Raw genomic sequence first — 25,665 nt, forward strand, 5'->3', positions numbered from 1 at the left:
GAAGGGGTAAATGCACACAGGCTACCCCCTATTTGCTTAGGTTTTTATTTTATTCCTAATATTCTTTTCCCCTTCTTTTTCTCCATATATTTTTCTATACACATTTTTATTAGCAGCATTATTGCTACTTTTTATTACTTAAAATTTTCATTTCTATATATTTTATATATTTCTATTTTGGGGTTTTATGTTTCTTATTTTATATATTTTTTTTAATTCTATTTTATTTATTTATTTTTCTTAAATTTTCTCTCCCTTTGGTGGGCACCAGTCTGAGTTCATTCCTAATATATCTTGGGGTGTCTCCTTCTGACTTTGGGGCTTACTACTGCTGAGGTGTGTTATGTTGTTGTTGCTGTTTTTTCATATTTTTATTATATTCTTACTTTATTTTATTATTATTTTCTCTTTTTGGGGGGTGCATGGGCCAGGAATCGAGCCCAGGTCTCCTACGTGGTAGATAGCTGTTCTACCCCGAAGCCCCCGTACACACTGGCCTAGCTTTTAACAGACCATCAAGTTGAATTGTATACCCTACATGAAATCTGGGCCTTGGTTTGGCAGGGAATAACTGAGAAACCAAACGCAAAAGTAAACCTTCAACACAAAACCAAGTAAATACAAAACTTGAGATAAGTGAAGGAAACCAACTTGCAAAATAACCTGATTAAGATAATCAAATGTCCTGAGCACAACAGAAAATCACAAAGCATGTGAAGAACCAAGCAGAAATGGCCCAGCCAAATGATCGAATTAAACTCCAGAGGGAACACAGGAAAATAGAACAACTACTCAAGTATATTTATAAAGAAATAAGGATATCAGGAAGACATTAGAAAAGCATAAGGAAAAATTCAAAAAATTAAAGAGAAAAATGGCAGGCCTCACAGAAATGAAAGCTGTGGTATGTGCCAGTTTGAAAGGATTATATACCCTAGAAAAGCCATGTTTTAATCTTGATCTATCTTGTGGAGGCAGATGTTTCTTTTAATTCTTATTCAGTACTGTTGGTGACTTGATTAGATCATCTACAGAGAGATGTGGCACATCCAATTGGGACGTGACCCAACCCATCCAAGTGGGTCTTGATTAGTTTACTGGCATCCTTTAAAAGAGCCATGAGAACCATGAGGGCCCACACAGTCAGAGACCTTAGGAGAGGAAGAAGAAAACATCCCCGGGAGAGCTTCATGAAACAAGAAGCCTGGAGAGAAAGCTACCAGATGTTACCATGTTTGCCATGTGCCTTTCCAGTTGAGAGAGAAACTCTGAATGCCATCAGCCTTCTTGAACCAAGGTATCATTCCCTGGATGCCTTAGATTGGACATTTCTATAGCCTTGCTTTAATTTGGAGATTTTTACAGCTTAATAAATTTCCGTTTTTAAAAACTTGCAACAATAAATTTCCCTTTTTAAAAGCCATTCTGTTTCTGGTATGTTACATACCATAGCTAGCAAACTAGAACAGATTTTGGTACCAGAAAAGTGGGGTGTTGCTGTGGTTTGCAAATACCAAACATGTTGGAACAGTTTTTTAAATGGCTAAGGGGAAGATTTTGGAGTAGTTGTGGGGAGCTTGATAGAGAAGGCTTAAAATGCTTTGAAGAGACTGTTGGTAGAAATGTAGACTCTAAAGATATCTCTGATGAGGCTCTAGGCAGAAATGAGGCATGTGTTATTACAAACTAGAAGGAAGGTGATCCTTGTTTTAAAATGGCAGATAATCTGGCAAAATTGACTAGTGGCTTTGGCTGGAAGGCAGATTTTTAAAGCCATGAACTTGGATATTTAGCAGAAGAGATTTCCAAATTAAATATGGAAAGTGAAGCCTGGTTTCTCCTTGCAGCTTATAGCGAAATGTGGCAGGAAAGAGGTAAACTGTGAACTGAACTCTTGGGTACAAAGAAATCAGAAATTGATGGTCTTGAAAATTCTGGGCTTCCAGAAAGGGAGACCCCAGAGAATAGTGCCCCATGTGAGAATTTAACCAAATGTGGAACCAGTCAGCCATTTCAGAAAAAGCCAGGATTGAACCTGGAATTATCCAGGAAGGATCTGTGGAAATTCCTTCTGTCTGATGGGCATGATCTGAGGCTATCGCATAGAAAGCCAACAAGAGTGTTGCAGGATCTGTATAAAGAGAGCCACTGCCAGTCAGGACTGAGAGGGACAGAGAAGGGACACATCAGAAGAAAAATGTTCAGAGGCAAAACTATGAAAGCTAAAGCCTAAAGTCAAGAAACCTTGAGCCAGGAAAGGGTGAGATTGCCTGGAAGGCAGAGGGTGGGTCTTCCACCTCACTGCAGTGGAAGAGCTGTGCCACCTCAGGCCTTGGAGAGGGTGAAGCACATTCCTTGGGGGTTGGGGAGAGCCTGGCTGTCACCACATGGAGGGGTTGAGCATGTGCCCCAGAGATGGCAGAGAGCCTGGGTAAAGCCCCCAAAACATGGTCTCCCCAGTGTCGCCCAAGTTTGCATTTGGGGAAAGGCGGGCCACTGCATAGTCCCTTGGAAAGGGTGGGACTGCTGCTTCCAAAAGCCCTGAAGTAAATGACTCTCAGACTTTGATATCTAATGAAGTATACTCTGTAGGTTTTTGAAACCGCTTAGGTCTGATGACCCCTGTGTTACTTCAATTTCTCCCTATGAAAATGGGTATATGAATCCTACGACTGTCCCTCCTTTATATATTGACAGCAAATAACTTGTTCTGAGTTTTACAGATCCAGAGCCAGAGGAGGATTTTGCCTTAGGACAGATCACATCTATAACTAACTTTGATGAGACTTTGTACTGGTTTTAACCTTGTATTGTATTTGTATTGCTACTGAAATGGTTTAAGGCTTTTCTGATATTGTGATGGAATTAATGTATTTTGTATATGGGAGAAACATGTCTTTTTTAAGGTCCAGAGGGTGGAATCCACCAGTCTGAAAGGATTATGTACCCTAGAAAAGCCATGTTTTAATCTTGATCCATCTTGTGGAGGCAGCTGTTTCTTTTAATCCCTATTCAGTACTGGAGGCTGGATTAGATTATCTACATGGAGATGTGGCACCCCCAATTGTGGGTATTAACCTTGGGTTAGAGGGAGATGTGACTCCACCCATTCCAGGTGGATCTTGATTCATTTACTGAAATCCTTTAAAAGAGCCATAAGAACCACGAGGGCCCACATAGCCAGAGATCTTAGGAGAGGAAGAAGAAAAATGCCCCCAAGGGAGCTTCATGAAACAAGAAGCCTGGAGAGAAAGCTAGCAGATGTTGCCATGTGCCTTTCGAGTTGAAAGAGAAACCCTGAACGTCACTGGCCTTCTCGAACCAAGGTATCTTTCCATGGATGCTTTAGATTGGACACTTCTATTATCTTGCTTTAATTCTAGAACTGCAAACTTGCAACTTAATAAATTCCACTCCCCACCCCACCCCGTTTTTTTTTTTTTTTTTAACTTTTTTTGCATGGGCAGACACCAGGAATTGAACCTGGGTCTCCAGCATGGCAGGCAAGAACTCTGCCTGCTGAGCCACTGTGGCCTGCCCTAAATTCCCCTTTTTAAAAGCCATTCTGTTTCTGGTATATTGCATTCCAGCAGCTAGCAAACTAGAACACAGTAGAACAAATTCAAAATATACTAGAGACACATGATAGGAGATTTGAAGGTGCAGAAGGAAGAATAAGTGAGACAGAAGACAGAACAATTGAACTAGGGTGCATAAAAGAACAAATGGCAAGAAGGATAAAAAAAAATGGAACTGGTTCTTAGGGAAATGATAGACAACAAGAGGTGCACAAGTATAATAATCACCGCTGTCCCAGAAGGAGAAGAGAAGAGTAAAGGGCTGGGGAAATTAGTTGAAGACGCAATCTGGGAAAACTTCCCAACCCTTACAAAAGACATAAATATGCAAATCAGAAACCCAATGAACTCCAAACAAAATAAATCTGAAATAGGCCTACTCTAAGATACATACTAATCAAACTGTCAAATATTGAAGAGAAACAGAAAGTCCTGAAAGCAGCACAAGAAAAGCGATCTACTACATGCAAGGGAAAACACATAAGACTGACTTTGTACTATTCAACAGGCACCATGGAAGCAAGAAGGCAGTGGTACAGTATATTTAAGATCTGAATGAGAAGGGTTTTCAGGCAAGAATTCTTTATCCAGCCAAGTTATCCTTCAAAACTGAGGGAGTGCAATCATCAAAGACAAACAAATATTGGGAGAACTACTCAACAACAGATCTGCCCTCCAAAAGATACAAAAGGGAGCCCTATCAGCTGGAAAAAAAAAAAGGCAGGAAAGAGAGGTCTTGAAGAGGGCACATAATTGAAGAATAATAGTGATGGTAATTTGAAGGATAAAAACAGAAAGAAGAAAAGAATATATAGATTTGACAAATAAAAACTAAAGGATAAGATGGCAGATTCAAGAACTGCTTTTACAATAATTATTTGGAATATTAATGGACTAAACTCACAAAATATACAGACTAGTAGAATGGATTAAGAAATATAGTCCATCTATATGCTGTTTACAAGAGATACATCTTAGAGTCAAGGACACAATTGGATTGAAAGTGAAATGATGGAAAAAGATCTATGCAAGCTGCAACCATAAGAAAGCAGGAGTAGCTATACTAAATCAAATAAAATGGTGTTTAAATTAAGATGTCATAAGAGACAAAGAAGGATACTAAGTATTAATAAAAGGGAAAATTCACCAAGAGGGAATAACAATCATAAATATTTATGCTCCCAATCAAGGAACTCCAAAGCACATGAGGCAAACATTGGTAAAACTGAAGGGAGCTAAAGACGTTTCAACAGTAATAATGGGAGACTTTAATACACCACTCTTCACTATAGACAGAACAACCAAATAGAGGATCAACAATGAAATAGAAAACCTAAACAACGGGATAAATGAATTAGACCTAATACATATATTTAGATCATTACCCCCTAAAACATGAGGATATACTTTCTTCTCTAGCACACATGGAATGTTCTCCAGGATAGGTCATACACTTTCAAAGCACTTTCTCTGACCACAACGGAATGAAGCTGGAAATTAATAATCACCAAAGAACCAGAGCTTTCACAAATATATGAAGATTAAGAAAATTCTTAAATAATCGGTGGGTCAAGTAATAAATTGCTAGAGAAATCAGTAAATATTTGGAGACAAATGACAATACAACATATCAAAACTTATCAGATGCAGCAAAGGCAGTGCTGAGAGAGAAATTCACTGCACTAAATGCCTTTATTAAAAAACAAGAATGAGCAAAATTTGAGGATGTAACTGCTTACCTGGTGAATTTAGAGAAAGAACAGCAAACTAACCCAAAGTAAATAAGAAAAATAATAAAGATTAAGGCAAATTCATTCTATGAAGCAAACATCACCCTCATACCAAAACCAGGCAAAGGTATTACAAAAAAAGAAAACTACAGACCAATCTCTCTAATGAATATAGATGCAAAAATCCTCAACAAAATTCTAGCAAATCGAATCCAGCAACACATTAAAAGAATTATACATCATGACCAAGTAGGATTCATCCCAGGTATGCAAGGATGGTTCAACATAAGAAAATCAATTAATGTAATACACCATACCAACAAATCAAAGCAGAAAAACCACACGATCATCTCAATTGATGCAGAGAAGGCATTTGACAAGATTCAACATCCTTTCCTGTTGAAAACACTTCAAAGGATAGGAATACAAGGGAACTTCCTTAAAATGATAGAGGGAATATATGAAAAACCCACAGCTAATATCATCCTCAATGGGGAAAAATTGAAAACTTTCCCCCTAAGATCAGGAACAAGACAAGGATGTCCACTATCACCACTATTATTCAACATCGTGTTGGAGGTTCTAGCCAGAGCAATTAGACAAGAAAAAGAAATACAAGGCATCAAAATTGGAAAGGAAGAAGTAAAACTATCACTGTTTGCAGACGATATGATACTATATGTCGAAAACCCGGAAAAATCCACAACAAAACTACTAGAGCTAATAAATGAGTACAGCAAAGTAGCAGGTTACAAGATCAACATTCAAAAATATGCAGTGTTTCTATACACTAGCAATGAACAAGCTGAGGGGGAAATCAAGAAACGAATTCCATTTACAATTGCAACGAAAAGAATAAAATACTTAGGAATAAATTTAACTAAAGAGACAAAAGACCTATACAAAGAAAACTACAAAAAACTGTTAAAAGAAATCACAGAAGACCTAAATAGATGGAAAGGCATACTGTGTTCATGGATTAGAAGACTAAATATAGTTAAGATGTCAATCCTACCTAAATTGATTTACAGATTCAATGCAATACCAATCAAAATCCCAACAACTTATTTTTCAGAAATAGAAAAACCAATAAGCAAATTTCTCTGGAAGGGCAGGGTGCCCCGAATTGCTAAAAGTATCTTGAGGAAAAAAAACGAAGCTGGAGGTCTCAAGCTGCCGGACTTTAAGGCATATTATGAAGCCACAGTGGTCAAAACAGCATGGTATTGGCATAAAGATAGATATATCGACCAATGGAATCGAATAGAGTGCTCAGATATAGACCCTCTCATCTATGGACATTTGATCTTTGATAAGGCAGTCAAGCCAACTCACCTGGGACAGAGCAGTCTCTTCAACAAATGGTGCCTAGAGAACTGGATATCCATATGCAAAAGAATGAAAGAGGACCCGTATCTCACACCCTATACAAAAGTTAACTCAAAATGGATCAAAGATCTAAACATTAGGTCTAAGACCATAAAACAGTTAGAGGAAAATGTAGGGAGATATCTTATGAATCTTACAATTGGAGGCGGTTTTATGAACCTTAAACCTAAAACAAGAGCACTGAAGAAAGAAATAAATAAATGGGAGCTCCTCAAAATTAAACACTTTTGTGCATCAAAGAACTTCATCAAGAAAGTAGAAAGACAACCTACACAATGGGAGACAATATTTGGAAACGACATATCAGATAAAGGTCTAGTACCCAGAATTTATAAAGAGATTGTTCAACTCAACAACACAAAGACAGCCAACCCAATTACAAAATGGGAAAAAGACTTGAACAGACACCTACCAGAAGAGGAAATACGGATGGCCAAGAGGCACATGAAGAGATGCTCAATGTCCCTGGCCATTAGAGAAATGCAAATCAAAACCACAATGAGATATCATCTCACACCCACCAGAATGGCCATTATCAACAAAACAGAAAATGACAAGTGCTGGAGAGGATGTGGAGAAAGAGGCACACTTATCCACTGTTGGTGAGAATGTCAAATGGTGCAACCACTGTGGAAGGCAGTTTGGCGGTTCCTCAAAAAGCTGAATATAGAATTGCCATATGACCCAGCAATACCATTGCTAGGTATCTATTCAGAGGACTTAAGGGCAAAGACACAAATGGACATTTGCACACCAATGTTTATAGCAGCATTATTTACAATTGCAAAGAGATGGAAACAGCCAAAATGTCCATCAACAGACGAGTGGCTAAACAAACTGTAGTATATACATATGATGGAATATTATGCAGCTTTAAGACAGAATAAACTTATGAAGCATGTAATAACATGGATGGAGCTAAGAACATTATGCTGAGTGAGACTAGCCAAAAACTAAAGGACAAATACTGTATGGTCCCACTGATGTGAACCAACATTAGAGAATAAACTTGGAATATGTCATTGGTAACAGAGACCATCAGGAGTTAGAAACAGGGTAAGATAATGGGTAACTGGAGCTGGAGGGATACAGACTGTGCAACAGGACTGGATACAAAAACTCAAAAATGGACAGCACAATACTACCTAATTGTAATGTAATTATGTTAAAACACTGAATGAAGCTGCATCTGAGCTATAGTTTTTTTTGTTATTTTATATATTTTTTGTATTTTTTATGTTTATTTTTTCTCTATATTATCATTTTATTTCTTTTTCTGTTGTCTTGCTATTTCTTTTTCTAAATCGATGCAAATGTACTAAGAAATGATGATCATACATCTATGTGATGATATTAAGCATTACTGATTGCATATGTAGAATGGAATGATTTCTAAATGTTGTGTTAATTTTTTTTAATAAAAAAATGTATTTGCTTGTACATTGTTGCATCAATAAATTTTTTTTTAAAAAAAGATTAAGGCAAAAATAAACAAACTGGAGAACAATAAGACAATAGAAAGAATCAACAAAACTAAAAGTTAGTTCTTTGAGAAAATTAATAAAATTGATGGAAGACCCCTAGCTAGACTCACAAAGAAAAAAAGAGAGGGGACGCAAGTAAACAAAATCAGAAATGAGAGGGGGTTCATTACCATGGATCCTGAAGAAATTAAAAAATCATAAATATTCTCTTATGAACAACTATATTCCAACAAACTAGAAAATTTAGATGAAATGGACAAATTCCTAGAACCACAGAAACTACCTATACTGACTCAAGAAGAAATAGAAGAGCTCAAAAAGCAATTACAAGGAAAGAGATAACAATCAGATTCAAAATCTTCCCTCAAAGAAAAGCCCAGGACCAAACAGCTTCACAGGGCAATTAAAAAAAAAATAATTTTATTGACAAATCTTCAAAAACACACAGACCATATATGGTGTACAATCAGTGGCTAACAATATCATCACATAGTGGTGTATTCTTCACCATGATCATTTTTAGAACAATTGCATTCCTTCAGAAAAAGAAATAAAAAGAAAAAAAAATCATACATCCTATACCCCTTACCGCTCCCTCTCACTGACCACTAGTATTTCAGTCTACCCAATTTATTTCATCCCCATCCCCCCTATTATTTATTTCCTTTTTATCCATATTTCTTTACTCATCTGTCCATACCCTGGATAAATGGGGCACCAGACACAGAGTTTTCACAATCAGACACACTGTAAAAGCTCTATTGTTGTATAGTCATCTTTAAGAATCAAGGCTTCTGGAACACAGCTCAATAGTTTTAGGTACTTCCCTCCAGCTACTCCAATACACCATAAACTAAAAAAAGGATATCTATATAATGCATAAGAAAAACCTCTTGACTCTGAAATCTCTCAGCCACTGAAACATTATTTTGTCTCATTTCTCTCTTCCCCCTTTTGGTCAATCCCATCATGCCAGGTGCAGCTCAACCTGGGCGTTCTGTCCCACACTGCCCAGGAGATTTACACCCCGGGGAGTCATGTCCTATGTAGGGTGGAGGACAATGAGTTCACCTGCCAAGTTGGCTTACAGAGAGAGAGGCCACACTGAGCAAAAAAGTTGTTCTCTGGGGGTGTCACTTGGGCATAATTATAAGTAGGCTTAGCCTATCCTTTGCAGGAGTAAGTTTCATAGAGGCAAACCCCAAGATCAAGGGTTCAGCCTATTGATTTGGTTGTCCCACTGCCTGCAAAAATATCAGGAGTTTTCCAAATGGGGAAACTGAATATTTCCTTCCTTCTTCCTAGTGCCCCAAGGGGACTTCGCAAACACTTCTTTATTCACCACCCAAATTACTCTGGGATATATCGGGGCATCACACTATGCTAGACAAAGCAAAAATACCTCATGCCCTATTCAAGATTCCATGTACTTATGGTGTTCAACTAAACTTACCATACAAGTTAAATTAGGTAATATGCTACCCAAAATATAAATTTTTTTTTTGTTACAAATTCGTAAATTTATTTATTTACTTTTCAATAAGTTTAAATCCTTGAGGGGTACAGCATTACATGGATTCGGTGTCCAATGGCCTTAGCAGGAAGGTTGCTTCGGAATTTGGCACGAACCATGCCACTATTTCCATGGGCACGTGTTACCTTTCCCCAGATTACTCTGGTTTTGTTAGGTTTGCCACCAGGAGTCACTGTGTTGTTTTTGGCTTTGTACACATAAGCACATCTCTTGCCCAGATAAAATTCAGTCTCATCTCGGGCATAAACGCCTTCAATTTTAAGAAGAGCTGTATGCTCCCTCTGGTTCCGGAGACCCCACTTATAGCCAGCAAAAATGGCCTTGGACCACAGCCTTCCGGACATATTTGCCGCTTTAGAAATCCTGTTCCCAGCAGGCCTCCACAGGCTCCAAGATGGCGGAAAACCCAAAATATAAATTTTGTACAACGTAAACATTTCTCCCTTTGGTCTCACACAGAAGGTTAAGTTTTAAAATATGGATGACATTATCCTTTAGCCTGTATTCTGATCTACCCCAGTCTTCACAGGGGAACTTTATCAAACATTTCAAAAAGAACTAACACCAGTCCTGTTCAAACTCTTCTGGAAAACTGAGGAAAAAGTAACACTCCCTAACTCATTTTATGATGCTAATATCACTCTAATAAAACCAGGTAAAGATACTACAGGAAAGGAAAACCACAAACCAATCTCCCTAATGAATATCGATGCAAAAATTCTTAACAAGATACTAGCAAATTAAATCCAAAGACACAGTAAAATTATACATTATGACCAAGTGGGGTTTATATCAGGAAAACAATTGTGGTTCAACACAAGAAAATCAAGCAATGTAATACCGCCCATTAACAAATCAAAAGGGAAAAATCACATATCAATTGATGTTGAAAAAGCATTGGACAAACTCCAACATCCTTTTCTGATAAAAACACTTCAAAATGTAGGAACTGAAGGAAACTTTCTCTATATCAGAAAGGGCAAATACGAAAAACCCATAGCCAGCATTATACTTAACAGTGAGAGACTGAAAGCAGTTCCTCTAAAATCAGGAACGAGACAAGGATACCCAGTCACCACTATTATTCAACATTGTACTACAAGTCCTAGCTGGAGTAATGAGACAAGAAAAAGAAATAGGTATCCAAATAGGAAAGGAAGAAATAAAACTTTCATTATGTGCAGTTGACTTAATTCTATACTTAGAAAATCCTGAGAAATTTATAACAAAGCTACTTGAACTAATAAACAAATTCAGCAAAGTGATGGGATACAAAATGAATGTACAGAGGGGCCAAGATGGTGGCTTAGCAAGGTGTGGGATTTAGTTCATCCTCCAAAACAGCTATTAAATAACCATGAACAGTACAGAGCAGCTCCTGGGGCCATGTCAGCGACTGGACACACACCATACCCCAGTCTGGACCAGCTGGACTGGCTGCGAGCCCCCCCAGAACTGGGAGTTTCCCAAGTCACCGTGGCTGGCACCCCTCCCCCACAAGCTGCTTCCTGGAGGAGAAAGGAAAGACTTTACCAGCAGCAGGGGTTGAGCGCAACTAAGCTACAAGTGTGGAATTAATTCACAAATTCTGACTACTAAAAATAGGCCCACAGCTCAGATGAACCTGGTCAAAGCAGAGGTTGCTGATTTTTACCCCAGCGCCAAGGGGGCAGAGCTGACAGAAAAAGAAAAATAAAGAAACAGAGGTTTTTTGGATCGGATAGCACATAATACTTGAAAAGGTCTGGGCCCTGAAGGAAAGGAGGGGGCACATAGGATATGAAGGTACACAAAGCAACATACCAACTTATGCTCTTGCTTGGCAAACCTGAGGAACGGTGGTCCTGTTCTGAGAAGGATTTTCCTCTTTCTTTTTTGTGGCTGTGTTTCTACAAAGGTTGGACTGCCTTTGGATACTGCGACAGGTTTCTCAGGCTGCAACTGCCTCAGGTACAGGCAGAAACAAGATTGTTTGAGAGTTTGTCTGGAGCCTGTGCCTTTCCCAGGGGAGGGGTGAAACCCAACTCAGGTGGAATCCCTCCCTCAAGGAATTCAGACCCCAGGGCTTGGTAATTTGATGCCATTAAACCCAGCCTACAACCTCTCCTCTGTCTCCACCACACCCCCAGCAGGGAGAGTCTGCTGAAGTTAAAGGTACCGCATCATCTTATGCTGGTGGGACCTGCAGGCAGGCAAGCGCCATATACTGGGCAGGATAAGAAAAACAGAGCCCAGACACTTCACAGGAAAGTCTTTGAACCAACTGGGTCTCACCCTTAGGGAGAAACTGACTCCGGTGACTCTTTCCTCCAGACAGGAGGCCAGTTTGGTCTGGGAAAATCCAGCTGGGGTCTATAATACCTAAGTAGGCCCTCCTAAGGGTGGGGAGGAAAAGGCACCATACAGGCAGGACAAGAAAAAAGAAAACAAGAACTGAAAAATTCTTCTCTGTTAAACAAAACCTAAGCTAGAGGTCCAGAAAAAGCTAAACTGAATGTCAAAGAACAGACAGACAGCAAATACATCCAGCAAGAAAATCCTAGGTAAAAGAAGTGAAAACAATCTCCAGAATAAACTAATTAAGGTAATTAAATGTCTAGACGCCAGCAAAAAATAACAAATCACACTAGGAAAATTGAAGATATGGCCCAGTCATAGAAACAAAGCAACAATTCAAATTAGATACAGGAGATGAAACAATTCATTCAGAATATACAAACAGACATGGAAAACCTCATCAAAAATCTAATCAATGAATTGAGTGAGGAGATAAAGAAGGCAAGGATTGAACAAAAAGAAGAAATTGAAAGTCTGAAAAAACAAATCACAGAACTTATGAAAGGCACAGTAGAAGAGATGAAAAGACAATGGAAACCTACAATTTTAGATTTTGAGAGGCAGAAGATAGGATTAGTGAATTGGAGGATGGAACATCTGAAATCTGACAAGCAAAAGAAAACATAGGAAAAAAAATGGAAAAATATGAGCAGGGACTCAGGGAATTGAATGACAATATGAAGCTCACGAAATACATGTTGTGGGTGTCCCAGAAGGAGAAGAGAAGGGAAAAGGAAGAGAAAAACTAATGGAGGAAATTATCACTGAAAATTTCCCAACTCTTATGAAAGACTTCAAATTACAGATCCAAGCAGTGTAGCGTACCCCAAAGAGAATAGATCCAAAATTTATATTTTGATTAGTGCATTTCCTAATATAACTTATGTAGACAGCTTAATTGAACACCATAAGTGCATGGAACCTTGAGTAGGACATGAGATTTTGTTGGTTTGTCCAGAATGATGACCTGATAAATCCCAGGATGATTTGAATAGTGAATAAAACAATATTTGCAAAGTCCCCTTTGGGGAATGGTGAGAACAGGGGAAAATTCAACTTCCCCAAGTTGAATTCTTGATATTCTCACAAGCAGTGCAGACAACCAAAGCTATAGGCTGAGCCCCCAGTCTTGGGGTTTGTGCAAATGAAACTTAACCTCACAAAGGATAGGTCAAGCCTACTTAAAATTAGGCCTAAGAGTCACCCCCAAGAGTGCCTCTTTTGTTGCTCAGATGTGGCCTCTCTCTCCAACCAACACAACAAGCAAACTCACCACCCTCCCCGTCTACGTGGGACATGACTCCCAGGGGTGTGAACCTTCCTGGCAATGTGGGACAGAAATCCTAGAATGAGCTGAGACTCAGCATCAGGGATTGAGAAAAACCCTAGAATGAGCTGAGACTCAGCATCAACGGACTGAGAAAATCTTCACAACCAAAAGGGGGAACAGTGAAATGAGACAAAATAAGTGTCAATGGCTGAGAGATTCCAAACAGAGTCGAGAGGTTATCCTGGAGGTTATTCTTACACATTAAATAGATATCTATATTTCTATGTCTATAGAAATATAGCAGACCAAGAAGTACACAAAAGCTAGAGACAGAGGAAAAGCTATCTAAAATGGCTGACTCTAAATGCAAGGGAATAGACAGAAGTCATGGTAACTAATTAGCACGTTTATAAGTAACATTGCCATATTAAATATGAATGATTGAAAGGGATGAATAGAGCCATGTATTATATAAATAAGTTATAATTATAAATAAATTCTCACATGAGCTATTTCAATGGTTTAATAGTGCACAGAAAGTCAATAACAGAGGAATATAGGGGGGAAAGGAAAAATACATGGTATGGACAATAGTTAACAAGAAGACACAGCACTACCAGGGCAATTAATTGGGGGTAAGGGACAAGTAATAAGGGGTAGTTCTGATTTGATAGTTTGTGACGTGTTTGCCAATTCTTTTGTCATTATGGACCAATGACTACTGTCTAAAATTGAAGTGCTGCTGATTGTACAATCAAGCGAGGATACTGTAAGGCATAGTTTATTTATTTTGGACATTATCCATGATGTTCAATAGATGGAGCAAGCTGAAGGGACATAATGATACATGTGATACATACACATAATGACATGGTGATACATTTATATGATGGAATATAGTGCGGCTATAAAAAGAAAGGATGTCAATAGGTACACAATGAACTCAATAAACCTTGAGGACAACATGTTGTGCAAAATAAACCAGAAACAAAAGAACAAGTATGCCAAGGTCTCTCTCAGAAAATACTTATTAAAAAATGGGAGCCTAGGTTGAAAGCCCTTTATAGCAGCCACATAGTCTGAAGTTGTAAATGCATGTCTAGATTCTGAGATACTGAAGTTTAAGTTTATCAATTGGTATTTGTTCTAGTTTGCTAGCTGCTGGAATGCAACACACCAGAGACAGATTGACTTTTAATAAAAGGGGATTTATTTTGTTAGTTCTTCAGAGGAAAGGCAGCTAACTTTCAACTGAGGTTCTTTCTTATGTGGGAAGGCACAGGATGGTCTCTGCTGGCCTTCTCTCCAGGCCTCTGGGTTCCAACAACTTTCCCTAGGGTGATTTCTTTCTGCATCTCCAAAGGCCTGGGCTGAGCTGCAAGTGCTGAGATGAGGTATGCTGAGCTGCTTGGGTGGTGCTACATTGTGCTCGCTCCTTTAGGCACCAGCCAATTAAGTCAAACATCATTCACTGCAGCAGGCACTGCCTCCTAGCCGACTGCAGGTGTAATCAGCAACAGATGAGGTTCACGTACCATTGGCTCACATCCACAGCAAGAGAACTAGATGCCATCACCTGGCCAAGTTGACAACTGAATCTAACTACCACAGTATTTCCCTGGAACTCTGAATAACTCTGTGACACCTAAGACCCAGAAATGGAGTGCTGCAGCCCTGAAAGTTAGCACAGCTATATATAATAATAGTTAAAGTAACTGAAAAAGAGATCAGGACCCAATGAGAGTACCCAATGTACTCTACACTTTCAGCTACTTTATGAGACCAAAGGCAGAGATGTTCATTATGTCCAGAACCTAAATTTTCTGTCACACATCATCTAAATCAACCTCTCTGGATAGTTTATGTGAACAACCCAAACTTCTGGGGGCCAGAATGGGAACAAGGGCTTGTAATTCTGTATAAGTTAATATAATACCAGGTTACATCACGGACTACGGTGGACTGATCATTTAAAAGTATTTGTAGAGTCCCTTAGGGTTAGAAGGGAAACTGTCCCAAAGATACACTGGAACTATTAAACTCTCCCATCTGGGAAACCTCGGGTACCCTTTCAACCACTGGGGACTCTCAAGAAATAGGCCAAGCGCTTGATTTTGAGGCTTGCCCTCATGAAACTTATTTCTGTAGGGGAGAAGCTAAGTTTACCCATAACAAGGCCTAAAGAGTTGCTTTTAGGAAGTCTCTTTGTTGCTCTGATGTGGCCTGTCTCTCTCTCCAAGCCCACCTCTGCAAAGAAAATTGTTACTCTCCGCTCTACATGGAACAAGCCATTCAGAGATGAAAAGCTCCCTGACAACTTGGGGTTTGACTCCTGGGGATGAATCTAGCCCTGGCAGCTTCCTGACCAAAAGGGGGAAAGAAATGTAATAAAATATGGCATCCAGTGGCTAAGAGAGATCAAATGGAGTCAAGAGGCTATTCTGGAGGATGGGGTTATGCAAGCTTCAGTTATAAAGTGCTAATTGCCATGGTTTACTAAACCCCAATCAATATCACCCCTGTTGACTCTTAAGAACACCTAGTGCTTGAACTGAGACTCTATAAAGGTTTCATGAACTACGTTTGCTTTCCTGGTACATACAATTCCTGGAAGGTTCCTAGGTCAAATAAATCCTGAAACTCAGAGGGATCAGCTTCTCCAAGATTATCAAATCTGGGATGGTGGAATGGTAGCCCATGACAAACTCTGGGATCTGTTCTGTAACTACCTGTTGAAGTGTGGTTTGAAAATTATTGCTTTTTTCTTTCTTTGCTTTGTATATGTTATATTCAACAATAAAAACTTTTAAAAAAATTTTCACAGATTATAAAAAACACATTAGAACCAATAGGAAATTCAATAAAAAGGGTGATTATGAAAATAAATTACAAAGATCAACCTCTTCTTAAAAGTTATACCAGCAATAACCCATTAGATGACATAAGTGGAAAAAATCTTATTCATGATAGCAACAAAAGCAATAAAATACCTAAAAATAAACAAAGGAGAAATGGGCAAAGTTTTTACTAAAGGACATAAAAACCCTGGAAAAATAAAGAGACATAACATGTTCCTAAATAAGAAGATGAAATATTAGAAAGATGTTAGTTCTCCCGACATGTCAGTCCTCTATAAATTCAGCATCATTCCAATCAAACTCCATGACTTGTTTTGAACTTGGATCTAAAGTAATCTTGAACGGGCCCAGAAATTTTTTTAATGAAAAATAATGAGATGCAAAAACCAACTCAAAGTTCATAATTATTAAGACAGATGGGTACTGTCTCAGGAAAAGATAAATAGATAAATGGAAAAGAATAGAGTCTAGAAATGAGCATTCTCTGTCTCTATGTATATACGAACATACACATACACAACTGATTCTTTTAGTTGCTATGCATAGATCTGAATTAATTATAAGCCATAAACCACAAGTATTTTCTCCATAATTTTTAATATGAAAAATGATTAAAATGACATTTTATAAAAATGTTGGAGAAATTATTATGTCTTACAATAATAAAACATTATAAAGCTTCAGAGATCAAAGTTACATGGCACAGGCACAAGGAGAGAGATATAAACCAATGGAATCTTACTGAGAGTTTAAAAATGGACCCTCATATCTATGGGCAATTGATTTTTAACAAGGTGGCAAGTCCACTCAATTGAGAAAGAACTGTCTCTTCAACAAAAGTGCTGGGAAAACTGGACAACCATGTGCAAAAGAATGAAGGAGAACCCCTACCTCACACCATGTACAAAAACCAACTCAAAATGGATCAAACTTAAATACAAGAACCAGGACTATAAAATCCCTAGAAGAAAAGAGAGGGAGGCATCTTTAGGATCTTGCGTTAGAAAATGGTTTCTTAGACTTTACATCAAAAACATGAGCAACAAAAGAAAAAACAGATGAATGAGACCTCTTCAAAATTTAAAACTTTTGGGCGGGCCGCGGTGGCTCAGCGGGCAAAGTGCTTGCCTGCTATGCCGGAGGACCTCGGTTCGACTCCCGGCCCCACCCCATGTAACAAAAAACGGAGAAACAGAATACAATAAAACAAGAAAATGTTTAAAAATGTTTCCCTTTCCTCCTTCCTTCCTTCCTTCTATCCTTCCTTCCTTCTCTCTGTCTTTCCTTTAAAAAAAAAAAAAAAAAAAAAAAAAAAAAAAAAAAAAAAAAAAAAATTTAAAACTTTTGGGCTTCAACATGAAAGTAAAAAGACCCCTTACAGAACAGGAGGAAATATTTGGAAACCACATAACTGATAAGGGTTTACTATCCAGAATATATAAAGAACTTCTACAACGCAATAACAAAAAGACAAACAAGCCAATTTAAAAATAGGCAAAAGACTTAAATAGACATTCCTCCAAAGACAATACTCAAATGATCAAAAATACATGAAAAGTGCTTGCTACAGCAGCACATATACTAAAACTGGAACGATACAGAGATTAGCAGGACCCCTGGACAAGGATGACAAGCAAAATTCGTGAAATGTCCTATATTTTTATGTTATTTTTCACACACACACACAAAAAGTCAATTGTGATGATAAATGCACAGCTATATGATGACATTGTGAACCAATGATTATATACTTTGGATGATTACATGGTATATGGATATATAATATATATCAATAAAAAATAAATAATTAAAAAAAACATATGAAAACATGCTCAACATCATTAACCATTAAGGAAAGACAAGTCGAGACCACAATGAGATACCATTTCACACTCACTAAATGGATACTATTTTTAAAAAATGAAAAATAAATATTAGAGACAATGTAGAGAAACTGGAACACTTGTTCATTGTTGGTAGGAATGTAAAATGGTGTAGCTACTCTGGAAAAACAATTTGGCAGCTTCTCTGAAAGTTAAGTATAGAATTACCAAATGATCCAGCAATCCCACTTTTAGATATATACCAAAAGAATGGAAAGCAAGGACTTGAACAGATATTTGCACACTTATGTACATAGCAGCATTATTTACAATAGCCCAAAAGATGGAAACAACTCAAATATCCATGAACAGATGAATGGATAAACAAAATGTGGCATATGTACATACAATGGAATATTATTCAGTGATAAAAAGGAATAAAGTTCTGATAAACGAGACAAGTGAATTAAGCCAGCCCCAAAAGGAGAAGTACTATATGATCTCACTGATATCTCAATGTGGTTTTAGATTGTGTGTATGTTACTAGAATAAAATTTAAAAAAAACAACAACACAGGACTGTACAACACAGTGATTCCTAATGTAAACCATGGGGCATGTATGGAAACTATATATTTCTGAATAATTTTCTGTAAACCTAAAACCTCTCTAATAAAAAAATTACAAAAATGTTATGAATTTCAGAAAGAAAAAAGATATGCACACGAACATTCATTGACAACTCTGGTTCTAAAAGAAAAATTCTACAAACAATTCCAAAATCCATCAGATGGCAGACTCCAAGGAGTTAGCTGAAGAAAGTTTTGTAACAGATGTTTTATGGCTGTGTGAGCAGGGTTAAAGGAACCAAGGGATTGTGAAGCATCCAGGAACCAGTAACAGCAGGAAGCTATTGTCATCCTTCATCCTGAAAGGGCAAGGGCAGAAAAGGGTGTTACTGGAGCCAGGCAAGGGCCAGAACTGAAGAAAAATGAAGAAGAGAGGCTGCCTACCAGATGCTGTGACCACAGGGGAACACAGCTGCTGCTAGAATATGGCAAGGGGCAGTGGGGGTGGGGAGTAATAAATACTGTGACCCCTCTCAGTACTCGCCCTCTGATCTCCTGTCAGTGGCTTTTAGTAGCTGATCCCAACTGGATGCCAGAGCAAGGAAGCCCAGATGATCCAGTTCAGAGCTCAGCTATCAGTGCACAGAGGAAAGAGGGTAAGGACAAGCAGAGAATTATAAGTATAGAATATGATGTGCCAATTAGAAAGGAGGAGGCACACCTGGAGGTACTGACATGGAAAAATGCCTAGGATTTACTGCCAAGTGAAAAAAATCTAGTTGTAGAATAATCTGTATGTATAAGGCCTGTCTAATACTGGTAACAACAAACAAGGATAACAGGAACGTTTAGAATTAAGATTAAGTACTAAGTCAATAAATGAAAGAATATGCACCAACATCTTGACAATAATTTTCTGGGAAAAGTAGACTTGGAGTGGTGTCTCTCACAGTCTATTTTTTTATTCATATACATATTTTTTATTTTAATTTTTATATATCTCCAAGTAATAACTGTACTCACTTTTAGAAGTGAAATAGAAATCAAAGAGCTACATTTCCAGCAGCACGAAGGGCTGGGAATCCTGTCCAACCCTCCCACTGAAAACAATTAAAATTTCAGGTATAAGCAGCGGCCCACAGAGAGTGAGGTGGTTCGGGGGCCCCCCTCCTTATTCTGTCCTGAGTATAGATAAGAGTCTGAACTGCCACAGCCACCCAGGCACCATAACCTCAGGCCCTGGCAGACACTGGACACACATCAGCCAACAGATTTACACACTCATTCAACAGATATGCAAGCAGGAAGGCTGAACCAATTGCCCATTTTATTTCTGTCTTTTCTACAAAGAAAACAGCCCTCAAGTGAAGACAGTAGAACAAGTATCCCAAGGAGGAAACAGATTTTCAAATGTAAATGACATATAGAGGAATAAATACAGTTTAAAATAAGCCAAACCTCCAAGGCAAAGGAGGAGAACAATATTCCAAGTTTCTAAAAGAGATATAACTTCAAACCCACTGCTAGGATGAAAGTTTGACAAGACAGGCTGGTGGTGAGGCTGTGGGAAAACAAAAAACAAAGCAGGCAGTCTCATGCTTGGTTCCTGGTAGGAATGATTTAGCAATATCCAACAAAATTACACATACTTTCACCCTTTAACCCATTAATCTTACTTCTATGAAACACTGGAACAATTTAACATCAAGATAAAAACTGATTTAAAAAGCAGATTATACTCCATTAAACAAGAATCTAAGTGAGAGAGGAGAAAGCTGTCCCTTAGAGTAAATTACCAACTGATAAATGGAAAAAGAACCAAGTAATTAGAAAATCACCATTCAGCACATATCGTAATAGTCCAGCGAGGAAACACCAAAGGAGGTTAAAATTAATGGGTAAAAGTTTTATGAGAAATGAGATATTATAAAGTCTTAAAGTGTCTCCCCACAACATACTTATTCATTACCAAAGGGAAACAGAAGCTTCATAATAGAGAAATCTGGTAGTCACCACTACAAGCTAGCTGAAGAATACATGGGAGTTCTTTGTAATACTTTTTGGCAGGTTTGAAATCATTTCAAAATGATAAGCTAAAAAAGAAAGAGAAAAATATTTTAATGTTCAGATAAATGAGTGGTTATGTATCCACATAAAATGATGTTTATGAAGAAATTTTAATGATGTGGGGAAATATTTATGACATAGTATTGAATTAAAAAAATTAAGATACAAGTACCACATACTCAATTATTTACAAAAAAAAAACTAGAATAAAGCATTAAAATGAGAACAATAGACTAATGCTGAGGATTTTCTGGCTGCAGGAGTTCAGCCAAAAAAAAAGCACAGGTAGAGAGGTGCAGATGCTCACAGTATGTACCTTTAGCACACAGAAGTGCAACCGTCTGTATCCCACTCCCCCTCAGATATTCCTTTGATCTCAGAGAAGGAAGTGTCTCTCTTCTTTCCAAAGCTAATGCAACAAACACTGAGTGCCAGAGATCATGTAAGGCACAGAGGGTGCTAAGACCAGAGGACACAGACCCTGCCCCAAAGGAGTCTGACCTCTTTCTTCCCATTTACTCTTCAATCCACCATGATGGATCTGGCTTTTAACCCTGTCACTCATTAAGTTCACTGCTGACCTCTTAAATGCCAAATCCTGTGGACCCTTCACAGTTCTTCCTTGATCTGAACTTTACACAGCATCTCAAACTGTGAAAGACGGTACAATCTGGTGGTAAGTACATGGCCAAAAATTCATGAACTAAGTGAACTTGGGCAAATGACTTAACCTCCCTGTGACTCAGTTTCCTAAATATATGAAATGGGGCAATAACAATACCTACTTCGTGGGGCATTTAACAGCACGTGAGTTAAAAAATGTGGAACATTTAGAACATGCCTGCTCATAATAAGTGTTTGCAATTATTATTATCCTACTTTTTGAAAATTTCTTTTGCTAGTTCCCTACACCTCCTTTTCAGTTAATTTATTGGCTGCTTACATTGTGCCTTTAATGTTGGGTGTTCCCAGTGCTCTGTCCTAAGCCCTTTTGTCTTCTAACTCAAGACATCCTTTCTAGGCAATTTCATGCAGTTTATGGTCTTAATAAACAATTATATATAACTGATGGCTCCCGAATGAGATAATATATGCAAAGTACCCAATGGTGATACTCAAAATAATTAACCATCAGTGTGGCATGGGCACTAACTAATCAGAACGGATGCCTGGCTATAAACAACTAGCATATCAATGGGTACCAGCTGAATATCAGCCTTGCAACTGCCTATTAAATAAAAATATCTTAACATAAATATTCTTTGAGGACTCAAACCCAACAGTTTCAAGCTGAATTCATCATCTTTTGCATATGTTCTTCTATCTACCCAGAATGCCGTTTCACTGCCTTCTATGCCTAGCTAACACCACCTCATCTTTTAGGACTCTGTTCAACATTATCTCCTTCAGGAAGCTTTCCTTAGGCACAGACACATATTCAAATCCAGAACACCTCTGGTTGTTTGTGTCTCATAGCATACCAGGCTTTTATAAAATATGCTGTCCATTTTTCTGTCTCTGCAAAGAATCAGAATATAATTTGAAAGAAGAATCTATAACTTGGGTCTGTGATTTTCTGACATTTAACACAGTAACACTCAATAAGTGTTTGTTTAAAAGATTAAATTAAAAAAGATTAAATAAATACATTTCTAATTCTATACCCATTTAATACTAGTTGTGACTAATATAATCTGTACAAATTCCAAACTAATATATACTAAAGTGTGTGTGTACGTTTTCGTTGGCTAAAGCTGATGAAATACAGTATACCAGAACTGAACCAGCTTTTAACAATGGGGATTTATTGGATTATAAATTTATAATCCTAAAGCTGTGAAAATGGCCAAATTAAGGCATCATCTGGACAGTGCCCTCTCCCTGAAGACTGGCTCCCAGAGAGCATGGGTTCCTCTGTCAGATAGCAAGGCACATGGCGATGTCTGCTGGTCCTTCTCTCCTTCCTTGAATCTAGTTCCTGGCTTCAGTGGCTTCCTCTTTGAGCTTCTCCATGTTTCTCTCATTTAGCTTCTGTCTCTCTTAGCTTCTCTGGGGCTTTTCTCTTCTCCTTTATCCTCTTATAAAGGACCCCAGAAAAAGGAGTAAGACTCACCTTGAATGAGGTGGGTCACATCTCAATTGAAATAACCTAACCAAAAGGTCTCACCTACAATAGGTCTACCCCCACAGGAATGAATTAAAAGAACATGCTCTTTTCTGGGGTACATACAGTTTCAAATCATCATAGTGTGTAACAATTCTAAAAGATAATTTTATATATAGGGAGCTCAGTGTTCCACCTCGGGCTCTTGTTTTCTCAATCTACCAATATCCCTAAGGCAATCTCTTCCACTTCTATGACTTCATTTACCATCATTATGCTGACTGCCCTAAATATAATTATCCAGCCTAGATATCTCTTCTCAGTTCCATAAACATTTAACTTTCCACTCTATATCTCCAACTAGATGTTTCACAGATGCCTCAGACTTCCTCTATAAATCTCTTTCTCCAGTTCACAACCTCAATAAAAGGCAACACCTTCACAGATGCTTCTGTCAGAAACCTAACAATATCCTCTTCCTCACTCTCACCCTCCACTGAAAATTAATCCTCAACTTCTATCAGTTTTACCTCTTAAATACTCACTGAATCCATTCATCCCTCCATCTTCACTGCCACCATCTTATTCCAAGTGACTGCAACCTTTTCCCTGGATGAATGCAGCAGCCTCCTAATAAGCGTCCAATATCCCTTCTTGGCTCTGTCTGATTTACTGCCTACATGGCAGTGTGATCTGCCTATCCCACCTTCCACATCTCTTGCCACCTCTCACCAGCTCACCTCCACCAGCCCACAACATCAAACTTCTTTCAGTGCTTTGAACTTACTGTTCTCCCTCCCAATGTCAGGCTGAAACCCTCTTGACTCCACCACTTCATCTAGCCAACTTCTGCTCAAGATTTAGGGTAGGTCTCCCTGCCATGTGCTCCATAGCTCTTGTATTTCCCTTCTCACTACATAATGTACTTATAATTTCATAAATATTTCCAGTAATTTGCTTAACATTTATGTGCTGGCTATTCGGGGCAGGGAAGGTGTCAATTTTGTTCACCATGGTATCTCTAGGCAGTGTTAAAAACCATGTTTCTGTCCCAATCCAGATGGTGGAGTAAGAAGTCTCAGGGTTCCATTCCCCTACTGAACCTTTGAACAATGAGCAAGAACTGGCAGAAACATCTTTCTCAAAGCTCCAGAAGACAGTTAAAGGACTGCAGTAATAAGGCAAGTGCCAAACCTAGAAAAAAGCCTACTTAAAACAGTAGGATCTCATGGTGCTCTGGCGAATGAATCCCTGCCCAACCCCCACCAGCCTGTGTGGCGCCAACCAGTGCTTCCAGTCAGGGTCCCTGGTCCGGTTCTGGAGGGAGCAGAGTAACCCTTGGGCACATACTGGGAGTGTGTATGTCTGGCCCAATATGTCCAGTGGTGGCCTGAGGGACCTGATATCTGAGAACTGGCCCTGAGTGTAGAAGGTGACTCACAGAGCTCTCACACAGAGTGCAGTGGGAGAGTAGTCAAACAAGTTGTGCTATCTGGGGAAAGGAACTGCTGGCCATAGGACATACAGTACAGTGCCTGGACCATGAGGAAACAGTTTCCTAGAACAAGAGATAATCATATCTGTGTAAATAGAGGAATTCTTAGGGCCAAATGCATATCCAAGACAAAATGTATGTGAAGAAAGAATCAGGAAGATCCTTTTACTTTGGCCTGGCACTATTCCTTAAACTTTGAGTGACAGCACTTGTAAGGTCAATTTGCAAAGACTGGGAAAGGGGTTTTCTTTTTTTTTCTGTATTTTACTTATTTATTTATTTATTTAGTTAGTTAGTTAGAGCCACCAAAATGCAATATATCAGAAACAGAATGGCTTTTAAAGAGGGAATTCATTAAATGGCAAGTTTACAGTTCTGAGGCCAAGGAATGTCCAAACTAAGACATCATGGAAAAGGTACCTTAACTTCAAAGAAAGGGCTAATGAAATTCATGGTTTCTCTCTCAGCTGAGAAGGCACATGGTGACATCTGCTAGTTTTCCCAACCAGCTTCTTTAAACGGCTTTCCTGGGGGCATTTTCCTTCTTCATCTCCAAAGGTCTCTGACTGTGTGGGCTCTCAAGCTTTTTCTAAAATGGTTCCCTCTTAAAGGGCTCCAGTAAGCAACCCACCTTGAATGGGTGAAGATACATCTCCACTGGAAACCACCTAATCAAAAAGTATCACCCACAAATGGGTAGGTCACATCTTCATGAAAACAATAAAAAATATCCCACCCAGCAATACTGAATGAGGATTAAAGAACATGGTCTTCTGGAGTATACCACAGTTTCAAACCAGCACATTCCAACCTCTGGAACCCCAAAACACATGTTCTTTACATATATGAAATACATTCATTCAATTACAATATCACAAAGTGTTAAACCATTTCAGTAACAATGCAAGTACAATACAAAGTTAGAAACAGTAAAAAATCTCATCAAAGTCAGCTACAGGCATGGTCTGTCCTACAACAAACTTCTCCTCTGACTCTGGACCTATAAAACTCAGAACAAGTTATCTACTCCTAATATACAAAGAAGGGACAGTCATAGGATACATGTTCCCATTTCCATAGGAAGGAACTGGAAGGAAAACAGGGGTCACCAGATACAAACAGTTGCAAAAACCTGAAGGGCAAACTCCATTAGATTTCAAAGTCTGAGAATCATTTATCCTCAGGGTTTTAGAAAGTGGCAGTCACACCCTATCAAAGGGCCTATGCATGGACTGGCCCTCTCCAAATGCAACCTTGGGGGACATTTGGGAAACCAACTTTTTCTCAGCTCCACTCTCTCCAAATGTCAGGGCAGCACCCAGGATCTCTGCCATCTCTGGAGCACACATTCAACCCCTCCAGAACAATGGGGCGGCAGCCAGGCTTTCCCCAATCTCTAAGGAATGTGTTCCACCCTCTCCAAGGCCT

At 38.6% G+C, this 25,665-nt stretch overlaps 1 protein-coding gene, 1 non-coding gene and 1 pseudogene across 4 annotated transcripts in view; 1 reads left to right on the forward strand and 2 right to left on the reverse strand.

Annotated features, from left to right (window-relative positions):
* ST3GAL3 (ST3 beta-galactoside alpha-2,3-sialyltransferase 3) overlaps window positions 1-25,665 on the reverse strand; it is a 300,267-nt gene that overhangs the window by 246,362 nt on the left and 28,240 nt on the right. The window lies entirely within an intron of this gene.
* Window positions 9,676-10,104, reverse strand: LOC143663253 (large ribosomal subunit protein eL33 pseudogene; annotated as a pseudogene).
* LOC143675252 (U6 spliceosomal RNA) lies at window positions 17,738-17,842 on the forward strand. Its single transcript, XR_013171492.1, has one exon. It is a non-coding gene; the product is annotated as a U6 spliceosomal RNA (small nuclear RNA).

The sequence above is a fragment of the Tamandua tetradactyla genome, chromosome 2 (assembly GCF_023851605.1).
Source record: "Tamandua tetradactyla isolate mTamTet1 chromosome 2, mTamTet1.pri, whole genome shotgun sequence".
Classification (NCBI taxonomy): domain Eukaryota; kingdom Metazoa; phylum Chordata; class Mammalia; order Pilosa; family Myrmecophagidae; genus Tamandua; species Tamandua tetradactyla.